Source organism: Anabrus simplex, chromosome 7, assembly GCF_040414725.1.
Source record: "Anabrus simplex isolate iqAnaSimp1 chromosome 7, ASM4041472v1, whole genome shotgun sequence".
Taxonomy (NCBI): Eukaryota; Metazoa; Arthropoda; class Insecta; order Orthoptera; family Tettigoniidae; genus Anabrus; species Anabrus simplex.
Genome location: NC_090271.1, coordinates 127,001,788 through 127,027,064, shown reverse-complemented (window position 1 = coordinate 127,027,064; position 25,277 = coordinate 127,001,788). Strand labels below are relative to the sequence as shown.

At 42.1% G+C, this 25,277-nt stretch overlaps 1 protein-coding gene across 1 annotated transcript in view; it reads right to left on the bottom strand.

Moving 5' to 3' along the window:
* The window catches only part of LOC136876965 (nephrin), a 1,454,397-nt gene extending 1,433,435 nt beyond the window's left edge, over nucleotides 1–20,962 (bottom strand). Inside the window, exon 1 of the mRNA XM_067150735.2 lies at nucleotides 20,911–20,962. The gene's annotated coding sequence lies outside the window, so the exon portion shown is untranslated. The remainder of the gene's footprint in view (nucleotides 1–20,910) is intronic.
* Nucleotides 20,963–25,277: the final 4,315 nt, after the last annotated feature.

Sequence of the window (25,277 nt, the reverse complement as noted above, 5' to 3'; positions counted from 1 at the left end):
ATAGTACCGACACAGACACTGGAGTATGAAAGGGCTAGGAGTGGGAAAGACACGGCCGTAGCAGTAATTAAGGTAAAGCTCCAGCATTTGCCTGGTGTGAAAATGGGGAACCACGCAAAACCATATTCATGGCTGCCGACAGTGGGGTTCGAACGCACTATCTTCCGAATATTGAATATTGGCCACACTTAAGCGATTGCAGCTACCGAGCTCGGTACAGATAGGTTTTATGGGGACGATAGGAGAGGAAAGGTCTAGAAGTGGAAAGGAAGCGGCCGTGGCCTTAAGTAAGGTACAGCCCCAGCATTTGCTTGATGTGAAAATGGGGAAACTACAGAAAACTATCTTCAGGTATGTCGACAGTGGGGTTCGCTTTTCAAATTTATAATACAGTTCTGCATTTCACCTCAGGCGATATTTGCCCTGATAATTTTGACGTGGCGGGGGATTTTTTCTAGGAATTTCCTTTCTTTCAGTTGGATCCTCTATCTTGCCGTGGTGAGTGTGGGCCAAGCATTCAGTAGCTTATAAATCTTCAAGACATACTACTGTTGTGTAGTAGTGTAACGGAGGAATTATTATTATTATTATTATTATTATTATTATTATTATTATTATTATTATTATTATTATTACTATTTTGAAAATCAGATAAGACTTCGGAGAAAAAATCGCCGTATTTTACGCTGCACACAACTTAGGATAACTCATCATGAAGACAGAAACATGACACTGAAATACTGATAATTTTTGTACGGAATTCGCGTTTGCATATCGTAATAATAAATTACTTTATCGATATCATTGACTTTTTCAGTGAGATAAAATAGCAATTAGGGGTTTCAAGTTTCTTATGGCAAAACTGTAAAAGTTTTCATGTAATTTTTAAATAACGCTTCAACAAATTGTGATGATGATGATGATGATGATGATGATGATGATGATGATGATGATGATGATGATGATGATGATGATGATGCTTGTTGTTTAAAGGAGCCTAACATCTAGGTCATCGGTCCCTAATTAATAATTAATTTCGTATGGCTATTTCTATCCGAGTGCAGACCTTGTAAGGCGGACCCTCCGGTAAGGGTGGGCGGTATGCGCCATGTGTAGGTGACTGCGTGTTATTGTGGTGGAGGATAGTGTGATGTGTGGTGTGTGAGTTGCAGGGATGTTGGGGACAGCACAAACACCCAGCCCTCGGGCGACAAGAATTAACCAATGAAGGTTAAAGTCTTCGTCCCGGTCGGGAATCGAATCAGGGACCATCTGAACCGAAGGCCAGTTCGCTGACTATTCAGTCGGCTCCTAATGGTACGAAATGATACGAAATGGTATGTAAATTTAAAAATCCATAATCATCCACTGACCAGAATTCGAAAACGTGAGGACAAAGAATGAATGGATGGATATGAAGATAAAACAATCAGTGGATCCGACCCGCAATGCTCCACATTCCCATAAACTTAGCGTTAAACTATTGTATTACTGACCAACGGACAGCTTCCAATACTGATTCGATGACGCTTGTAGTCCAAACGGGTCCAAAATCCAGGTCATCGGCACCTAATAATGGTACTTATCGACAGGAAAATAGAACCATGCTATGTGCCATGTTGCGGTACTAATCAAACGTAGCATAGACTCGCGGTATTCCACACATTATGGTACTATGCACAGGTAATGAAATTCGCACATGTAACACAGACCTTTGGTGTTTCGCACACTGCTGCGCTACTCACAGGCTACGCAAACCTATGAAGTTCCTCACTTAAGTGGACTAACCACAGGGACCCGCACTATCCCACGGTGTTCCTCACAGAGTGGGTACTAAGCATAGGCAAGGCAGAACCATGGTGTCGCTAATCTCATGGTGTTGCTCATATAGGGATACGAATTACAGGTACTGTAAAAGCCGCCAAAGCACTCTATTGCTGCTAATCACAAACCTATTGTGTAGGCCTACGTAACATAGTGGTCTACGCGCAGTTATAACCGACCCATGATGATCCCCATGTCGTGGCACTAATTACGAGTAGTATCATGGTTCTAATTTTATCACCCCTTCCTCGCCTCTTTTAATCCCCTTTTACTATAGTCAGGGGATACCGTGGGTGTATTCTTCATCTGCGTCCCCCACCCACAGGTTTCAACAAATTGTTAAGTTGTAATTTTACATTTCAATTAACCTGTTTGATTCTTGGATGTATCATCATTATCATATTAAAATATTGGTATTATTATTACTACGTATTAGCCTAGTATTATAATAATAAATCATGTTGTCAAATATGAGCAATTTTTATCAATCTTGTGACAAGATATCTCAGATTAACCTAATATATCTCAACCTCGGCAATATCGAAAAATATATTTAAGGTTTGGAAACCAACTGCCCATAGAATATATTTTCCTTTGACTTGAGTAATCTTCCCCCGTCACGTTTTTATGGAATCCGTTCATTTATCTTCGATTATGACCACGTGATTGAATATAACAACTAGCAGTAAATTTAATCTCAGATTGCTACAGTCTCACTATATTCATTTTTATTTCAGGGTGATACAGGGAATGGAAAATAAGACCTAAATGAGTTCAAAACTTCTGATGATAGACAGTACCTCAATCGAAAGTGAGAATAATTGTTGCTGTAAATTAGCTTAGCCACCTTCCGTAAGGAGGTGGATAGCTCATGGTAGCTATTTAACGCTTTCATATAGGTGGCAGTTCAGTGAATATGATGCCAAGATATATACGACGATATGATACCACTGCTTCCCTCCGAGAAACCTGAATGGAAGTCCTCCTTACATTCGTTGTTCCTTTTATCGTTCTCAGCTTATTTGGAAGTGGAGTGGCCTGCTACTCCATCTCCCAATAAGACATAGCCAAATGTCTCAGCTGAGAGCGAATATAACTTGCTGTAAACATGTAAAGCAACGGCGGCAATGTAACAGCCTCCTTGGCAGCCTTATCAGCTAACTTGTTTCCTCTACACCCATGTGGCATGGGAGCCACATAAACGTGATTCTGGTGCCTGCATCCGAACACCCGGCCAGCAGGTCCTGGATCCGCTGCACCGGAGGGTGTCGAGGAAAACATGTACCCATAGATTGTAGCGAGCTCAAGGAGTCAGTACACAGCAGAAAGTGTCGGCACTCATCGGACAGCGCGTACCGCAGAGTTTCACAGATAGCATAGAGCTTTGCTGTGTGCACACTACAGGTTTCGGGGAGAGAAAAAAGAAACCTATCATTGTAGACAACGAACGCACAGCCCACTTTCATTTATGACCTCGAACTATCCGTGTAAACGACGACTGAATCTGGATACCGGCCAACAATGGACAGGTAGAGCCTCCGATAAACCAAGGGGTCCGTGTTTTCCTTCGGCCCAGTGTGCAGATCCAGGATGATTTCAGGTCGTCGTATTATCCACGGAGGCACCCCACTTGGTTATCTGACAAGACATGGAATCGAACGTACATGAAACAATCTGTGACTGCTGTCCAAGCGAATTCCAACCGGCCACGTTGCTCGCAGATAAGCAGCGTACTGCCGACGGTTTCCATTGTGGAATACGCAAGGATAGCTTGGGTGAAGTGGCATCCGTCCCAAATTTGCAGCATAGCACAGAAGCATTTTCTGGCGCCTCAGGTGTAAAGGCGACACACTAGATTCAGCGAGCAGGGTAGCAATCGGTCTTGTAGGAAAATTTCGCGTTGCCAACGTAACCCCGCTGTGGCGGATGCTATTCAGTTTCGCAAGGACGCTTTGCCTTGTTGATGCATATGTTGCACTACAGTAGTCTGAAAATGAAAACCTAATTACAACCTGTTTTCCAGTCTGTGACCGGGTTAGGGATGGAATGAATGAACCATATATAGGCTATTATTACGATGGGGTCGCCACTTCCAAAGTGATATATTAATGAATGATTGATGCTACGAAATGAGAATGGAGAGTGTTGCTGGAATGAAAGATGACAGGGAAAACCGGAGTACCCGGAGAAAAATCTGTCCCACCTCCGCTTTGTCCAGCACAAATCTCACATGGAATGACCGCGATTTGAACCACGGTATCCAGCGGTGAGAGGCCGACGCGCTGCCGTCTGAGCCACGGAGGCTCACTGCAGTAGTCTAACCTCGATAAAATATGTGTCCTATAAAATCGTAGAAACACCGTGCGGTCTGCACTCCTCCCCCCAAAACGTGTCGCTAAGAAACTTAAAAGTATACAGTTTCTTATTGCATTTCACTTTTAACTGCCGCACGTGTGGCTCCCAAGATAATTTTCAATCAAAAAGGAGCCCAAGCAATCGGTAAGTGTGAATTACAGGAAAAGCTACATTCTCTAAGAAAATATCGGGATAGGAGTGAACATTACGCTTCTGGCAATAGTATACAACAGAGGTCTTTGCGGTTGAAAACCAAAAGCCAGGTTCTAAAGTCCATTGTTCTTCTCTCCTAACAGCTTATTGCAATAGTCACCCTGCGACTGCCATATTGTGCAAGCTATAATGCAGAGCAAAATCGTCCACATATAGCGACTTTACTACTGCAGAACCAGCAGCTGCGAAAGTACCGTTTATGGCCATCGCGAACAGAGTGACACTAAGAGCCGATCCCTGAGGGACTCTATTTTCCTGATCGTGGTATTGCGAAACTGCCCTCTCTACTCGGACACGGAATATACGGAGGGGCAAGATATTCGCAATATATAATGGCAAGTTACCTGGATATGTCCACTGATGCAGGGCTAAAAGGATACCGTATCGCCATGTGGTGTCATAGGTCTTTCCTAAGTTAAAGAAAACAGGCATCAAATGCTGTTTTCGGAGAAATGCAGCCTGGATAGAGCCCTCCAGGCTTACCAAGTGGTCAGTGGTCGAGCGAGCGGCTTGAGAAAAACATTGGTACACGTACAAAAGTCCTTTTTTCTCCAGACACCAAACAAGTCGGCGATTTACTATCCTCTCAAATAGCTTACACAGTTAGTAATACAAATGGGTTTGTAACTTCCTGCATACCTAGCACTTTTGTCAGGCTTGAGGACAGGAATTACTATACCCTCTCGCCACTGAGATGGAAACTCACCCTCCATCCAGATTCGGTTGAACACATGAAGGAGATACACTGACTGACAGAGCAAATGCAACACCAAGGAGGAGTGGTTCGAAAGGGATGAAAGTTGGGGAAAAAACAGAGACGGCACGGACGAATAATTGATGTTATTTCAAACCGATATGCAGGTTACACAATGCGCACGGCATCGACTCAGTAGGATGTAGGACCACCGCGAGCGGCGATGCACGCAGAAACACGTCGAGGTACAGAGTCAATAAGAGTGCGGATGGTGTCCTGAGGGATGGTTCTCCATTCTCTGTCAACCATTTGCCACAGTTGGTCGTCCGTACGAGGCTGGGGCAGAGTTTGCAAACGGCGTCCAATGAGATCCCACACGTGTTCGATTGGTGAGAGATCCGGAGAGTACGCTGGCCACGGAAGCATCTGTACACCGCGTAGAGCCTGTTGGGAGATGCGAGCAGTGTGTGGGCGGGCATTATCCTGCTGAAACAGAGCTTTGGGCAGCCCCTGAAGGTACGGGAGTGCCACCGGCCGCAGCACATGCTGCACGTAGCGGTGGGCATTTAACGTGGCTTGAATACGCACTAGAGGTGGCGTGGAATCATACGCAATAGCGCCCCAAACAATGATGCCGCGTTGTCTAGCGGTAGGGCGCTCCGCAGTTACTGCTGGATTTGACCTTTCTCCACCTGACGCCACGCTCGTCTGCGGTGACTATCACAGACAGAACCGAAGCGTGACTCATCGGAGAACACGACGTTCCGCCATTCCCTCATCCAAGTCGCTCTAGCCCGGCACCATGCCAGGCGTGCACGTCTATGCTGTGGAGTCAATGGTAGTCTTCTGAGCGGACGCCGGGAGTGCAGGCCTCCTTCAACCAATCGACGGGAAATTGTTCTGGTCGATATTGGAACAGCCAGGGTGTCTTGCACATGCTGAAGAATGGCGGTTGACGTGGCGTGCGGGGCCGCCACCGCTTGGCGGCGGATGCGCCGATCCTCGCGTGCTGACGTCACTCGGGCTGCGCCTGGACCCCTCGCACGTGCCACATTTCCCTGCGCCAACCATCTTCGCCACAGGCGCTTTACCGTGGACACATCCCTATGGGTATCGGCTGCGATTTGACGAAGCGACCAACCTGCCCTTCTCAGCCCGATCACCATACCCCTCGTAAAGTCGTCTGTCTGCTGGAAATGCCTCCGTTGACGGCGGCCTGGCATTCTTAGCTATACACGTGTCTGTGGCACACGACAATACGTTCTACAATGACTGTCGGCTGAGAAATCACGGTACGAAGTGGGCCATTCGCCAACGCCGTGTCCCATTTATCGTTCGCTACGTGCGCAGCACAGCGGCGCATTTCACATCATGAGCATACCTCAGTGACGTCAGTCTATCCTGCAATTGGCATAAAGTTCTGACCACTCCTTCTTGGTGTTGCATTTGCTCTGTCAGTCAGTGTAGAACCGACTATCCTCACTAAGGTTTCAACATCTCGTTATGGACACTGTCTGGTCCGGGAGACGTGTCCTAGCAAAGCGCCAAGGCACTGCGGTGTTCCCAGTCAGTAAAGGGCAGGTTATAATCCTCTGAAGCTTGAGTGGAAAAACTGAGTTGATGACGTTCTGCCTCCCGCTTCAGAGCGAGGAAATCACGATGGTAATTCCCGGAGCCAGACATATCCGCGAAATGACGGACTAGATGGTTAGTAATCGAGAGTGGTTCAGTGACGACACTGTCTGCAATAGAAATTCCCGATACTGAAGATGATCTTTGTATACCCGAAATACGTCGAAGTTTAGTCCACACTTGATATGACGGAGTATGTGACGTCATAGACGACATATCTCTCCAACGAAGCTTTCTTACTCTGTCCGATACAAACTCGTGCCTTAGCACCGAGTGTTGTAAATAATACCAAATTGGCCACAGTAGGCTGCCTACGATAGCGTTTATGAGCGCGACGACGTTCTTTGATAGCTGCTGCAATTTCTTCGTTCCATCGAGGAACGAGTTTTAGGCGAGGAGTCCCTGAATACGATGAAATGGACTCCTCAGCAGCAACAAGAATGACTTGTGGTATATAAGTTACCAGTGATTGACCCCGCGGTTACTTTCCAGATAGTACGTCATATGAGTATCAAGATTTTACACACATTGTTCCGTAATCTCGGTCGTTTAGTATAATTTCTTTTTCACCTCTTCTCACCTCCATGTTCCCTGCGGGATCAGGCGCTAGAATAACACCCAGAGTATCGCCTGCTTGTCGTAAATGTCGGCTAAAAGGGTATCAGGGCACTTACATTTCGAGCGTGGGTTGGCGAACATGAGGTCCTTAGCTGAGTCCTGGCATTGCTTCAACTTACTTGTGTCAGGCTCATCACTTTCATCTAACCTATCCGACCTCACTTGGTCGACTCTTGTTCTTATTATTTTCTCTCTTTGGCCGTTACCTTTCTATGGCCGTTACCTTCACTTTTCGAAGTGTCATATCTCTTCAGTTTTCCCTCTGATTAGTTAATAGGGGAAGGTTTCTTCGTTGTAACTCTTCTTAAAAACAATAATTATCACCATCTCCACCATCACTATCATCTCTCACCCCCATGGCGTTGGAGATGAAATTGGACTTAAAACATCTGAACATAAGACCTATCTGTGTCGGTGCGACGTAAAGCCCCTAGCAAAAAAAAACATCTGAAGTGCATTTATTCATCTCAGCGACCACGAAAACTATGGATTCTACATTAATATTTCACCTCCCCTTTCTACCCCACCCCCAGGGGTGCCATTAGGGATGAACTTACATAGCATTTTGAGTGTCATAGTTCATAGAAGATATAGAAGATAAAAGCAGAAATAAGTTTTAAGGAACACATCATAATCTTCTCATAGTGTTGGGTAGGTGACCCGCTGATCAGACTTGTCTTGCGGTTTGCTTATCTTCCCCTATTTTATTTTTCACACCTTACTGCCGAACTACCAATCAAATTTCGTTCAAACCACTTCCTAATCCCTCCCAGATGTAATAAGAACAAACTGTGAAAATTTCAGCGAAATCGGTCCAGTAGATTTTGAGTCTATTAGCTTCAAACATATCAACATTCAATTTTATATATATAGATATCGCCATCTACGCTCCGCCTGGTGACTTCGTTAAAGACAGCTAGCGATGTGAACTTTGGCCAATCAGCACGTTTATGAATCCATTGAGGAGGAGCCACGACGGATTTCTGTTTCAAAAAAGTATGAACAATGGGAAAATGGTCACTGTCACAGAGATCATAATGTGTATTCCACCAAAAAAGGGGAACCACTGTTCGGCTGCATAGACTAACGTCCATGCGAAGGTATGTGCCGTAACGTACACTGAAATGAGTTAGTTAACCTGTATTCAAAATACATCATTCCAGCTCTCTTACTAATATTTCCAACTCCCGCCCCCGGGGCAAGGCATTTCAGAGCCCTATATAGGCTGATAGGCGATAAAATGGCCCAATAAGAGGAATGGAGGTGGAAGCTGATCTATAAGATCAGTTACAGTACATCATTTATATTCAGACGCTGGTCTGGTGGAAAATAAACATTACACACTGTTGCTATGATAGGCAGCGGAACGCGAACTGATACAGCCTCCAGCGGGGTTACTAGTGGAACTTCTTCGCTGTAGATATCAGAACGAACAAAACTGCCAACGTAACCGGAAGTCCGGTTAGCATTATGTCGTTGTGTCGAGTATAATCGAAAATTTCCCAAGACCGTATGATCACCTGGTCTGAGATTAGTTTCCTGATTGCAGATTATACTCACCGAATATTTACTAATTAGCTGGCGCAGCTCAGCAAGATGCCTATCATAACTGTTACAATTCCTCTGTAACAGTGCCATAGTGTGGACTATAAGGGAAGAGTGTTAGGTTATACTTAAAACCTAAGCACTAACATCAACATCTACAACTGTAGATGTACAGGAAAGCTCGACGGCCATCCCGTCGTCGACGGACGAGGAGACTGGCGCCCGGAACTTCGACTTAATATTGGGGGCGGGATTTCTCCCTACGGGGAGGAAGCGCGGGTTTAGGAGTAGGCGTACCTGCTGGCGCTGATTCATACCCTCCACATGGAGGGCATGATTTCCCCTTCGCATGAGAATTGGGGGAACGCCCAGTAAGGGCGCCCTGCTTCTCCGCCTTATTTTTAGTTTAGACGGGCTGGGAGATATTTCCTCAGCCCTGATCAACGATACCGCCTCCGCCAGAGTGGGAACGGCTTTCGCCGACCTTTTTGTGGGGGAGGCTTTGTCCTCCCCCCTGCCTTGCCGGTTTAGGATTACTCCCGTCGCCCTGGAGCTTTTACACCTTGCGGCGGAGCGATCTTAACAGGTTTGGAGGTTGTAAACGACGAACCCGGAAGTCCCTGTGCTACCTTCCTGCAGTCTAGCGTCTTGGCAGGTGCATTCATACAACTGAAATTAAGGCGCGTTTCCTGGTAAGAAAGACTATCCAAAGTCTTGATCTCCTGGATGTTCTTCCCACCAAAATATACAGGACAATTCCGATATCGGGGTGAATGAAGACCGGGGCATTTAGTGCACATGTACGGAGTTGTGCGCTCTTCCGCGCTGTGAGCTCCGCTGCCACATGTACAACATACAGACGGATTCGAACTACGAGATACCGTATGCCCGAACCTCTGATATTGATAGCAGCGCATGGGAGGCGGGATGTACGGCCCCACATCGCAGCGATATATTTTAACCTTGACTTTTCCTGGCTACACTGACAATTTGGAGAAGACAGTGAACGTACATTTGACAACGTCCGCGCCGTTGACTTTCTTCGTAGTGTGTCGTACGTGAGTCACGCCACGGTACTTCATGTCTTCCATCAACTCATCGTCGTGTTCGAGATCAGATCGCGATGGAAGATAACTCCACGAACCAGGTTTAAGGTGCTGTGCTCCTCCATTTTGACGGGAATATCGCCAAAGATGTCGCGTATGAGCAAGCGATCAGCTTGCACGGCAGTGCGCGTCGTTAGCAACAAACTACCCTTGCGCACTTTTTTGAGATATACCAGTTCGCCGTAGACACCTTCTGTGTGCCTACTAAACAAAATAGTGTAGACTTCACCAGCTTCAAGTCACTATCATCATATCTGGTAGCAACCAGAAACCTAGGGAAGCTGGATCCCATTCCTCCACGCTGTGCTTTTTCCCAGAGGTTGAACCTCTCAAGGAATCAGATGTTAAGGACTTCGGTGGGGGACCACCTAGGGAGGACGGAAAACGTTTCGAAGCCATGCCCAAAATCATTCTCCTCGAATGCCACCCACTCCGATCAGGGGCCTCTGTAGGCGAACCAAGCAGCCAAGGCAATACCAACCTGTTCGTAGCAGGTATTGCCCGGGGTCCGATGTTCGACGATGACTAATACGCGATGAATGAGGCAATGCGCACTAGGATTCCTTTCCTCCAATCACCCGCAATAGCATGTGTCCCATAGCGTGTACAGAATAATAAATATAGATAACAAATTAAAAATCAATTAATCATAATATGCCCTTCTGGCATTCGGCTGTGCGGGAACCTGTGCTGTCAGGCGGATACTACTACACGCGTACATGGCGCTCCCACCCGAAGGCTTCCCGGGGTCACCAGCGGGCTTTCAAGCGTAACCGCACACGTAAGAGGCCCATCTCCAAGCAGCATACACATGAAGAGTTTTGAATCGGTCTAAAACTAACCCTCAAAAGTAAAATCTATGTATATAAAAATGAATGTTTGAATGTTTGTTTGTATGCATGTAAGCAAATGACACATCTCCTAAACCACTGGAGAAAAATCTACGAAACTTGGCACACTCATAACTTACTATCTGGGGACGAACACTGTCGCGGTAAGCCATCCCCAGCACCATTAGCGGTGGGAGGTCAGAGGGGTGTATATAAAATCAATCGAAAATAGTGTCGAATACATAGTTTTCGGGTTCGCTGAGATGAATATTGACACTCCCTATTTATTTAAGTCCAACTTCAGCCCCTTTCGTGATGGGGGCGAGGCGGGTGTGATATATACAAAAATTGAAAATAATGTCGAATCCTTACTTTTCGGGGTTGTTGAGATGAATAGTGACACTCTGGATATTTTTAAAGTACAAATTCGGCCCGCCTTGAAGTGGGAGGCATACAAATATTGCCTACTATCTGGAAAAATTACTGTGGGGGCAAGACGCCCCTAGAACCCCTAGGAAAGTTGGTGAAATATAATCTATATTAATAAATGAAAGTCGGTTTGGAACAATCTATATATACTGTACTGTACATAGATATATGTATAAATGAAAATATGGAAATTTAAGTAGATGTGAATTAGTGAGGCACTTCCTGGCATCTTAGCAAAATTAAAACTTGGCACTAGAGAAATGATGACTTCAATATCCCTAGGAAAATCGAAATTCAAAATACCTTCAAAAGGCCTCGCTGGGAGTCTCAAATTTTGGGCTCTGCATAAGAACGCAGTCGGATATATTTATAAAACTCATAACCTATAGGTTTCATGGGCTTAAAAGTTTCCTTAAAGTCGTCATTTTTAACCCCTTCCCCCAAAATGATGGCGACAAAATCTGCCAGACGAGCTAGAAGATTGAAATTTGGCAACATTATAACTTTTAGCCTGTAACCGACCGAAAAATTACGAGGTGTTTAAATTTTTCATTTTAACCTCCGAAAAATATCGAAATATGGAGGCATTTTTAATGACGGTTTAGACCTTCCTTTCGAGGTATTTTGTCGCTAAATGGTAAGTCGTATTACAAAATGGAAGGCACACTCTCCGTTCAATTTTGAGTGTTCTGCAACTTTGGTTTTATGACTTTTTGTCGTATCTCTATCCCTTATGCGTTAAATTTGTCTCTATTTCTGGGTTGTAGGTATGTTTTTCACTTTTACACGTATAATTTGTAGTTTGATTCACTTATCCGAATGATAGTATCGTCAAATTCTACGCCAACATTGGCCCTACCAGTAACTATATGTGAGCCAAATTCTATGTTTGTAGCTGTCAAGTATGTATCCGAAAAGTAATGCAATGTGAGAAAAGCTTGCCCGAATTTCACCCTATTCAACTTTTTTAACCTAATCTTATCCATAAATAGATGACATACCAGAACATATCATAGGACAAGCCATTTAGACGTTATATGTGGCGTCTCATCGTACAATTCGTTTGTCGATATGATGTACCGTTTAGGGCAGTTAATCTTTAAATAAAGGTAAAAATGCCCATAATTTGGTATGCTGAATTCATTTATTCATTGATGTCGATTTCTAGTGATCTAGAAGGGGTGTGTATGCCTTTGTAATTAAAATTTTACAAATCGATAATGGCTCACAGCAGGAAGGCGTCTGCTATTGTAATCAGTACCTCCCACATCGACTTTGACAGGCAGTATGAATGGGGTCCTTTTCCAACTCCTGTGTACCATTGTAATGAATAATTTCCTTCTTGATTTGACTGGTATAATGCTTGGGAGCATGCAATTTCTTTCAAAATTCCTTTACCGGATTGTGTTTGGTAGTAGGCAAGGATGTCCGTCATTATAAATAAATTTACCCATCTAAAAAGTGACTGACGTTAGGTATGGTGGCCTGCTATTATAATGGAAACTCACCAACACGGTCTGACTGGCAGTAACCTGCGTGGCATTAAGAAAAGGGGCATGTCATTATATTGATAAGAGCACAACACAATTTTGACTGGCAGTAGGGAAGGTGTCTGCCATTATAATAAAAAATTCTCAGCTGTTATCTGTCTGGACGTAGGAAACTGGGCCTGCCATTGCAACGGAAACTCCCCACATCAATTGTGACCGCGCAGGAAGCAATGGGATCCGCTATTATAATGAAAATTCCCAACTCGTTTGCGAATGGCGGTAGACAAGTGGACCTGCGATATCGTCACAACCCCGAAACTCGCACTTTACATTGAAATCAACGTATGTGGACCTCCCTATGCTGTTTCTCAGATAACGTTAAGAGACATGGAGTTTAAAAAAATCTTATTTAGTGCATGTATAGTAATTTACTTCGATATCGGATATACAATATAGAATACCGTAGTGAAGCACGGGTATATTTGCTAGTAAAATATAAATAAGGAGGGGACCGTTGGCCACATGGCCCTTTAAGTAACCTTCTACGAAAGGCAGGGATTCCCAGTGAATGTATTTAGTCCCCCCCATGTACAGGGTGTCCAACACATGATACCAAAACGCAATCCATGTCCGCGCCTCGGCGTCCCCTTATAGTCGCTTCTTACGACAGTCAGGTGATACCGGGTGCGTATTCTACATCTGCGTCCCCCACCAGCAGGGGTGTTACCCTTTTAGTCGCCTCTTACGACAGGCAGGGGATACCGTGTGTGTATTATTCGTCTGCTTCCCCCACCCATAGGGGATATGATTTAAATGTAAGAGGTATAGAATTAAATGAGGCCCCAGTTTTAGTTGCACACAGAGGATTGTAGCGACGTTTGGGGAATTCACAGAGGCTTGCAGACCGAACGGTGGAAGGCATAACGGTCTATGATATATGTATGTATGTATGTATGTATGTATGTATTGTGCCCTTCAAATCTGGTAAATAATTTATTGAAAGGAAATATTTTAATATCACAGTGGGCTAGTGCATTATTTCGTCAGCCAGGGCGAAAGTTTTAACATTTCAATATCTCCGTGAGGCGAGCTGTTTAGAACAGGTTTTCCCGACCAGATCAGAGAGCGAGGGTGCGCTGGGATTTTTTGTCATGTCTTCTACAGCCAGCTGAGTGCCACGTGACGACAGCGGAATTACTAAGGTCGATCGATCAATACTGTCAAGGCCGCTGCACGTCTAACTGTTCTCCAATGAAATTGTAACACCCGCTAGATCACAAGATTTCGACCAATCACGAGTGATACAAAAACACACCTTCGTCTCAAGATAATTAAATAGTGGTGTTTTCTGTGGGATTTCTCACTCTTCTTCTTATGCTGGTCCTGAATGCTACAATCTGGCATTTGTTCTGCTTCTGGGGAAATTTACTCCGTAGAACTTTGAAAATTCAGCAGTTCAGATAAATTTCAACTCTACAAAATATAGAAGATTTTTAAAAGTTAGGTATTCGTATCTGACCTAACTCATCGCGTGTGTGTCCTGAACAATATTTAAGACTGATTTATTAGTTTCAGCTCATTTCATGAGGAAGACGGAAGAGGAAGACTGCCTGCAGTTGGTAAAATTTTCAAGATACAAGCGCACCTGTATGAAGGAGTCCACTTCTATTCCATGCTTGTCCTCACTCCTGCCATGATTTACTAAACATGTGAGGCTTCTTCAGCCATGGAGAAGGACGGAGTTCGATGGTAGGGTGACCCGACCTATTTCCTTGGTCATCCGCTGAAATCCAGATTCAACATCCACATGAGTACCATGTTTAATTTTATTTCTGTACATATTTGTAAAATTAATGTAGACGTAGTCCTTATTTATTCATTGCAGTAACTTCTCATAGTTTAAGTAGCTAGAATTTTCATTCCTTCTTTCTTTGGTGGAAGGTAGTTTGTGATTGAACGTGAATGTGTACTTGGGCTCTATTAGTAAGTCAGATTGGTGTGAATGTCTTCGATACTTGTCTTGACTGTCCCGATTCAGCATAGGAGTGTGATAAAATTAACTGACCCTTCCGATAATAATAATTTGATTTATTAATTAATTTGAAATTAATTTGGAGTCATACGGGACAGAATATTGATACATTTCACTACATTAAGATTTTCCTTGATGATTTTGCGATCTTTTATGGAACTTAAAATATGTTAGAGTCATCTGTAAAATTTATTGTACTTCAGCCTACGTGAATATAACCACGCGCGGATAATAATAATAATAATAATAATAATAATAATAATAGTAATAATAATAATAATAATTAAATATCATTACGGTTTAAAATGTGGAATAAGATCATGAGTGTAATTATTGTTTGAACTAGTACGGCATTAATGTGTGCTCAGATTGAGTAAATGTGGGCCTGGAATACGGATGTGTCTTGACAGATCACTTGTTGCATTTACTGTGTTATTGTTATAATTTTGGACTTGAAATGGATTAGAGATTTTGTGATTATTTTTGTGAATCCATTAATTGAGTCAATTAGGAAGAGAATATGTCGTTGGACGTAAGTTCTTCAAGTAGAGCACGTATTAATCGAGAGCCACAATATATTAGGAGAATAATAATAGTGGCGTAACTCATTGACCGCAGACGCATTTATTTATTTGACCTGCGTATTAGGCATTTTGAAAAATAATTTTATTGATGATTTTTATCTCTAACATTCCACGGAACATCGTTGTGAATTCAGTTTCATTGTTGAAGTGATAATCCTGATACCATAACCTCTCAATCTATCGCAATGGTATTCATTAGCCGATACTGTCATCTGAAATTTTTTCCCTGACTTTGACTAAAAATTGAAAATAAAAATCAAGACGTAGAATTTCCTAAAAACATTTCTTAATGTTACCGTGTACCCGAGTGTGAGTGTGGAATGAATGATTTGATATTTTGTGGTTGTGATATTTTTCATAGTGATAATTTGTCGTGATCTCCTGTTCGCTGTACGCGTATTTTGTCCAATCTTGTGTCATTTTGGGATGAGCATATTTTACTCGTTTATGAACCTTTAGTGAATTTTATCAGAAATTTAGATAGATTAGGGTCTTGTGCTTAAAAGAAAAATGAATAAGCAAGGACCATGTCCATGGATCGAATTCACCGACTAAGAACTGTGAACCTTATATGTTGTAAAATTTAGAGTAAACGAACAGAACGTTGTGAATGACGCTGTGTCAATTTATGGAAATTACTGAGGAAAACTTTAAGAACTAATGATAGAAATGTTTCAATTTATTCATTTATAGTTTAAGAAATTTGATTGGAAGATGATTTCACCAATTGAATATTTATTTGAATTTTTCAGTTAAAGTGAGGAGATAATTCAGTTATTAATGGCAAATAAATGGCCGAAGTAATTATTTAATTTAAAAATCAATTCATGTGAAATTGAGAAAGGCTTTCTCGGAAATTAATTTGATTATCTTATAAATCAAGTAGGCTAATTTTTATTCGTGTATTTACAGAGTCGTATTTTCTGGGGCCGAATTCGCAAGTAGTTCAAAGACTGGCCGAGAAGATCACTTTGAAATTTCAAGATTTTGTTATAATTGTTTTTATTGTGGAGAGCGCTTAGTTTTTAATAAATGTTAAAACACATTTTTAGTGTTCTTTTTATTTGTCGCTAGTCCTTAATCTACCCATGCCCTCAAAATTTCTGCACAGCCAGTAAGCGAACGGTCTACCACTGAGACTCTCGCTCACCGGCAGAGCTGCCCGGCAAGAAGGGGGCAGTATGTATGTATGTATGTATGTGTGCGTATGTGTGCGTATGTAAACGATGTAAATACTTCACTTTTTGTATTATTTCTGAATTCTTATTGTGTTAATAAAATAATTATAGTCTATTAATTAATGACTAGTGTACAGTGCGACTCCTTAACTGAATGGTCAGCGTTGTGGCCTTCGTTTCGGAGGGCCCGGGTTCGATTGCCGGCAAGGTTGAGTATTTTAATCGTGTCTGATTAATCTGGCTTGGGGACTGGGTTTTTGTGCTTGGCCAACACGTTACTTTTCATATTAAAAAACACACTACACTACCAACCACCGCAGAAACCACGCCGTAGGGATTAACTCCCTCCATATAGGGTTGGCGCCAGGAAAGTCATTCGTCCACAAAACAGGTCGAAATCCACATGTGCGACAGAGTTTGCATCCGCGACCCCACAGATGTGGGAAAAACGGTAGGATTAGAACAAGAATAAGACGAATGACTATTGAAGAAAAATTAAAACAATATTATATTCCCATTTCTTTTTTAAATATAGCGCGAATCTGTTCTGAAAAAATACTATTTCTGATGGTGCTGGGTCTTATGATGAAGAAGGCAATGAATCGCCGAATAGGAATTCAATGGGGACTGACAGGCAGGTCGGAGGTCTTGGACTTCGCAAATAACTTGCGTTTGCTAGCCAGCAGTTTTAAGGAAATGGAAAAAAAGCTTAATGATTTAAAAACCGAAGCATCATATGTGGGATTGAAGATAAATGGAAAGAAAACCAAGGAGATGCGCTATAATAACCGAAACAAGGCACTATTATTTTTAGGAAACCAAGAGATCGAGCAAGTCAAGCAGTTTTGCTACCTGGGAAGTATAGTCAGCCCTGAGGGAGGAACTAAAGAGGATATAGGAAATAGAATAAATAAGGCGAGAGGAGCATTTGCAATGCTGAGACCAATATGGAAATCAAGGGAACTTAACACCTACCGGTATTCCAAACTACGCATCTTCAATACGAATGTCAAGTCAGTACTGCTCTATGGGTGTGAAACATGGAAGACTAACGAACAACTGATTAGCAGACTTCAAACATTTATGAACAGGAGTTTGAGGAATATCCTGAGGATATGGTGGCCACAAGTAATCTCCAATGAAGAGCTGTGGAGAAGAACCCATCGAACACCCACTGATATTGAGATTCGTCGTAGGAAATGGAAGTGGATCGGGCATACATTACGGCGAGATAACGACAACATAGCAAGACAAGCCCTGAAATGGAACCCACAAGGTAGCAGGAGAAGAGGCAGACCAAGGAACACATGGAGGAGGAGTGTAATAGCAGAAGGGATGGAGAAAGGAAGGAAGATCTGGATCGAGTTCAGGACGATGGTGCAAAATAGAGTCCGGTGGCGGAAGTTCATTGATGCCCTATCCTCCACTTAGGAGATACAGGAAATAAGCCAATTAAGTCAAGTGTTCATAAAATGGTTCAAAATACGTTTTTTCATTCTTGACCTTGTGTGAATGTCATTTCCTCGAAGTAAAAATTCGCATATTTGAATCCATATACTTTCATTTTTATTTTAATGTTAGTAATGGTAGATGATATTTTATAGCGGGCATTATATTGTATTTGTTTTCTTCTACCGAATTCATATGAAATGAATTTTATTTGCAAAACATTACATTGAACCTTTTCAAAGCGAACCGGAACCTGCTACAAGATTCTAATATTAATGAATTATCAAGAACACAACCAATCATACCTGATGATATTTGCTCATGGGTTGAGACAGACAATAAAGTGTGTCGATAACTCTTCGCGTCAGAAGTGTCTGATACTTTGAAAAGCTCTGGTGTCTATACTAAGGTAAGTGTTTATAATTGCTTGAAGCTATATTCGGGAATAAATCAGCTCTTATAGAAATGTTTGATAACACCGCGGCAAACGTCTGGAACAGAACAGGAAGGCTAGGAAGTCTTGTAGGATTGCTGAAATGTTAATGAGTTTCCCCTTTCTGTTGGATTGTATCCCCATGACTGAATGTAAAAGGAGTGATAAGAACCTCTTATCATCTAAGAGTTCAGCCCTTAATGAGTTCCAAGTAAAGAAATGTTGTTCATGTGATGGGTCCAAACCTTGACAGGACTGCTCAGTTTGGAAAGTTGCAGCCTAATTTCTTGAAGTTCGGCCTGGCTTGTAAACTCATCACTCCTGGACCCCCATTACAATGTGTAATGTGTCTGATGAAGAGGTATTAGCTACGTGATTTCCCATGGGTTTCGGACTCCCGTAGGGATAAGGGACACGGCGTACGGTACACGTTGCCAATGACCATACTCTCAGCGACTGTTAGACTCAAAGCTACACTAACTACTTACTTTGGATTAGATAATAATAATAATGGCGTATGGCCTGCGGAGAGGCCTGGTGCAGGTCTTTTTCTAGTAGACGGCCTATTAGGCGACCTGCATGTCTGTGAAGGTGAGGGCCCTACCTAGAATAATTTCTAATGTTGAAAACGCCACACACGCCCAGCCCCCGAGCCATTGGAATTAACCAATTAACGTTAAAATCCCCAACCCGGCCGGAAATCGAACACGGGACCCTCTGAAACGAAGGCCAGTACGCTGACCATTCAGAAAACGAGTCGGACTTGGATTAGATTATAGCCTCAAATAAATTAAATAAATAAATAAATAAATAAATAAATAACAAATAAATAAATAAATAAATAGACTGCCTGCTCCACTACTCCTGGGGCTTAGAAGGCGAATGGTTCCCTTTAAGCATGTAATCCTCAGTTGGTCCATAAAGTAATTTGAAGGATCCACCACAGGTAATGAAAGTGCAATGAACCATCACAAGTTATCACAATGTGAAAAACACAGTGAAAATTTAACACACTTTAAATCCTTGTGCCACATATCAGTACAGTTTAAACCTCTATAAACAGCTAGTATTTTACGAACATTTGCCTAAAGGTAGTTCATCAGAGATACATCCAACATGAAGTTAATAAAATGATCCGCAGTAGAGTAAAGCCTTGTATGGCCGTGGGGTAAAAGTTGTACGGATAAATGATCCAACATTGCATTCTCCATTCATTTAAAATGTAATTATGAAGCAAATAGATAATCGTTGATGGCGAACGTGATAATGCATGGGCACGTAATTACCTTCATGTTCAAACAGAGACATGTAATGGAGTAAATATTACCTAGGCTCTTTTATACGGCTATACACGACATGCAAAAGTCATTACGACACGAACAAGTTCAATCTAGCCTGTTCTAGTTTATACATCAGATGTAATGCGCTCTTGGTTAAAATATAATGACTGCTATTGATTGGGAACACTTAGTTTCGAAGTAATTGACAAATGAAAGCGAAGCTGCACGGACTATAATTTTATTTCACCTTTTTTCTTTACAATTAATTGGATTTGTGTCGCACCAACACAGATATGTGTTATGGCGACGATGGGGTAGGAAAGGGATAGTGGTGGGAAGGAAGCGGCCGTGGCCTTAATAAAGGTACAGCCCCAGCATTTGCTGGGAAACCACGGAAAGTCATCTTCAGGACTGCTAACAATGGTGTTCGAACCCACTATCTCCCGAATGCAAGCACAAGGCTGCGTTCCCCTTTAATCGCACGTCCAACTCGCACCTTTATCAACACCAGCCGTGGCGATATAGTGACTCGCGATTACATTTTGATTCGCTATGTATTTCTCTTGCTTCCTAATCCCTCCAATCTCCATCTCAACTCTGGCTGGCGGTATACTTCGTTTCCACGTAATAGTTGTCGTACTCTTTGTTGTCACTCTCTTGCTTCATTTCGGCTTTCCTCCCCCTAGATAGGTGCTATGAACTTGACATAATATAGATACGCAGGGAGTTGGTGGACGCTCACATTTCCGGCAGGGCGGACATACACACGTACTTAAATTATACATAATGTGTACTCCAACGGTTTGCGTTGGCAGCCAGATATCCGCTGGAACTTATGGGTATTTCGATCATTTATTATCATATTGCCATAATATATAATATGGCGTATGGCCTCCGGAGAGGCCTGGTGCGGGTCTTTTTCTCGTAGACGGCCTATTACGCGACCTGCATGTCTGTGAAGATGAAGGTCCTACCTAGGATGATTTCTACTGTTGAATACGCCACACACACCCAGCCCCCCGAGCCATTTCAATTAACCAATTAAGGTTAAAATCCACGACCCGGGCGGGAATCGAACCCGGGACCCTCTGAACCGAAGGCCAGTACACTGACCATTCAGCCAACGAGTAGGATATTGCCATAATGTACGTAGGTGTATAAAATAGTCCCAAGTTTACAAGAACAAATGAAAAATAATGATCCTTATGTCCTACTTACCGACAAAGAAGTCCTCTGGTAGTCTATATTCCTCAACAAAGTGTGACAGCTTACCTGGAAAACCAAAAGTAAACAAATCAAATAAGATTCGGCATTTATCAGTACGTGCATCTCACACAAAAATATATAAATTATTATTTACACTGCATTAATTTCATGTCATGAAGTCATAGTAGAGGTGAAGTGTAGCCAATAGATATACAAACAGGAGACTGTGGTTCAAATCCCGTTTAATGCATTTGCAACTTTCGAAATGTAATTTTAAGTTCCTACAGGTTACATTCCATGTAAATCTTAAATTCGTGATGTAAGATACGGTGCGAATTTACGCAAAGACTGGTCATTTTAAGAACCACGTAGTACTGTTATTGAGGTTGTCACATTCAATGCTAAGTCCCCAGGATCAAATACCAGCACAGGTGGAAGAAATTGTAGTCCTTCACTGGAAATTAAAGGAACTACACGTAGTCAGGTACTGGTTCGGGTATGTATCTCTCAAAAATGAGAGGAATGTATCAATATTACAAGTCAACGTGAATAGAAACCGGTATACCACAACAGCCGCCGGTTGCTATTTGTTGAAGGATATGTTATATTTACACCTGCCTCTTAGCATAAGCCAGAGCAAAAACTTCCACTGAATATTCAATTTTTTTATTTTTATTTTGCTAGTTGCTTTACGTCGCGCCGACACAGATAGGTCTTATGGCGACGATGGGACAGGAAAGGGCTAGGAGTGGGAAGGAAGCGGCCGTGGCCTTAATTAAGGTACAGCCCCAGCATTTGCCTGGTGTGAAAATGGGAAACCACGGAAAACCATTTTCAGTGCTGCCGACAGTGGAATTCGAACCTACTATCTTCCGAATACTGGATACTGGCCGCACTTAAGCGACTGCAGCTATCGAGCTCGGTAATATTCAATATCAATATGGCAAAAACAGTACTGAAGATCCTGAGTTATGAGAAGCACAGAGTAAGGATATTCATACAAGTATATCTGGATATTACGGAAGGTTTTATTTATAGGATCAGTCGTGCTTCAATAGCGCTTTCTGAATCAGTGGGAAAAGTAATGTCAGAGTATCTCATTTCTCATCTCACATACTAGACGTTATTGCAGTTTCAATATATGGTTTTTTGCTTCCCTATAACCATATTGTATCCATTTCGGTGATGCTATTTGAAATCCAACTTGGGTCAAGAATGGAAATACAGCAATCAGGCAGTATTGCATACTTCATAACATTATACATTTTATACAGAGTGATTTTGAATGCTAATAGGCGATACTTGTGATGATGATGATGATGATTATTGTTTTAAGACGACACGTCTACGAAATCATTCAAACCGGTTACAGTACGTCCTCAGGACAAGGGTAAAATACACAACGTACAATAGCACGCCTCCACGAAGAGTGAATTCTTCTGATCACTCAGGGAAGTAGCAAGACTGGTGCCAAGTAGATATTAAGACGTTCGCATGAAGTGGTGATATTATAGGTCATCACGAGACACAATTGTAAAGTATTTGATAGAGAATTTTCACGTGGGGAGAAGCTCAATAACTTAAAAGACACCTCCACACACATTCTGGAGAGAAGATATACAAGAACGAAATATGCAGGGGTACGCTTTAACCCGCGAGGACTCGCCGCGCGGTCTTTTCGACGGCACATTCATTTATTCACTTGTAATCTGCAATGAACTTACATCTCGTCTTGCTCTTGCTTCTCTTATCCTTCGCTGGAGAGTTGACAACGCTAGTGCAGTAACAGTTAATCTAAATTTGTTGTCCATTGTTACCGGGAGGACGAAACTTTGACCTCGACGGAAGTTGCGGTCTTTTCCACCGCGCGCGAGGCCTTGCGTTTGGCGTTGTTCTTACGTTTGTGTTCCGTAAGGATACGTTTGCGTAGGATTTTGGGTATTGAAAATGAGGACCAACGTCACCAAACTGTAAATCAGACAGACAATGGTCGCTGTGCTTATTGTGACAGAAAGAAGAATCGGAAAACCAAAACTAAATGCGTTTCATGCTCACGTTTCATATGTAAAGAGCACACATGGCCATCATGTGTCCAGTGCGCGGAGAAAAGTGTTGAAATCGTACAGGAGGAGGAGGATGATGACTAAATTCTTCAGCATTTGTGAGATCTGGCAAGTTCTGAACGGTTTTCCTGTATTGCACTCAGTGCTTAGTTCCCAGATTTGTTTTGAAGCAGCCATAGGTGATGAAAATTACTAATGACTGGTGCACTGGGACTTGAGTGGGTTTTCATTCTTTAATGTTTATTATTGTTTGCATTTTACATTTCCAGAGTCCAATTTTTAAACATCGTTAGCCATAAGTTCTGACGGACAGATGTTCAAAGTAGTCAATTGAAATGAATATGTCTTTATTTTGTGTCTTGTAGAATATTTTCTCAGCTGATTAGACATACATTTGTGTAATAAAGCTATGATATGACGTTTCGGTGTATTGTGTTCGAAAAATAATTTGTGCATTAAATAATCGCCCATGCATTCTGTGCGGTCGAAAAGACCGCACGCGAGTTCTGGCGAAAAAATATCAGTGCGAGTTCTCCTGGGTTAACAAAAGAGGAATCTCAACCCTCCCAGGGGAAAAACTGTACAAGTGACAATAATGTAATCGGACGTTTTGATCTCGAAAGACACAATTGCATCCACTCGGAGGTGAGACTACACAAGTGTACAACATGCAGTAGTACGTTCTCACGAAACAACTAGGAAAATTCTATATACTAATGCTCTTCAGGACCTGCTCACCTGATGAGTTTTCCCTGCATTGCAGGAGGAGGCCATAGCCCTTAGGGGATTTACAAATTTATTTATTTATTTATTTATTTATTTATTTATTTATTTATTTATTTATTTATTTATTTATTTATCAATGTAGAGAATCTAGTCCCAAAAGGATTTAGTTGAATTCAGTACCTAAGTGCACTAAATTCTTAACATATGCGCGTCATGTGACACGCCCCCTTTTTTCATGCATTGCTTTCATTTTCATCTTTGCTGACCTCATTGCGTCTGTATTGTCAGGCGCTGACGGTATCACACTTAGGAGTACTTAAGAAGGCTGTGAAGTGTCATTTCCGGTTGGTCAAGCATGGCGATCACCGAGGAAAGTTTGTTTTGATTTGAGGGATACAGTGCAAGGTTTCGTGTTGTGAAATTCAATACTCATTTCCTAGACTTTCTTTTTTCCAAGAGAAATGTATTTTTTCTTTTGAACTTTTCATTTGGTATGCTTTACAAAATATGTAATTTTATGAATTTTGGAGTCTAATATACATGCACATTTCGTGAAGTTTTCAAATTGAAAATTGTATTTAATTTAAACATCGAAATAGGCATGAATTCAAAAACGCCTGCAGGCACTGAATCATCATGTTCTTAGTAATCACAAGAAAAAGTTACAAGGTCCAGGACCTCAGCGTTGCTGAGGAAAAGGTTCATCAATATGACCTAAATTCAAAATTGAAAAAATCTTGTTTTCAAAAACATTAACAGACTAATGTTTATAACCAAGAACAATGTGGTGTCCAAAGTTTCACGATTCTAACTCAAATAATGTTCAAATTACCGAATATTTAGAAAATCAGTGAATTTTCATGCACGTCTTCCCATCAGCAGAAGAACAACTAGACATTCATTCCTACTTAGTGTGTTTTTTTCTTTGCTAGTGGCTTTACGTCGCACCGACACAGACAGGTCTTATGGTGACGATGGGATAGGAATGGCCTAGGAGTTGGAAGGAAGCGGCCGTGGCCTTAATTAAGGTACATCCCCAGCATTTGCCTGGTGTAAAAATGGGAAACCACGGAAAACCATCTTCAGGTCACTTAATGCTAATCAGAGGTAAAATGCAAGTAAAACGCATCGAAGAATGACGGTAGGTCTATCAGCATAAAAATGGGCAATGTCACGAAGGACCTGAAAATAAAAAGTAAAAAACTCCGCAGGTCCCACAAAACTAATTCCGTTGGAGTCGGAAGAGGACAATAATTGATCCAGGGAGGTCAGACGGGAAAAGTGGATATGAGGCGGTTGGCAAAATTAAGTGAATACACTTCCAGATTCGGTTAGGGGTCCTGTGATCACGAACCCCTTAGTTGTCTCCATTTTAGTCACCTATTACGACAGGCCATGTATTCTACGCCCCCACCCACAGGAGAAAATACATAACCACAATATTTCCATATTCGTAGTTCGCCAGTACATTCTCAAATTAAACTAACCAGTTTATTGTCTTATATGACTAAGCCTTGCGTCATTAACCAAATGATCTGCATTATTACGCGATATCAGAACAAGAAAGATGCTACTCAATTACAGGACGTA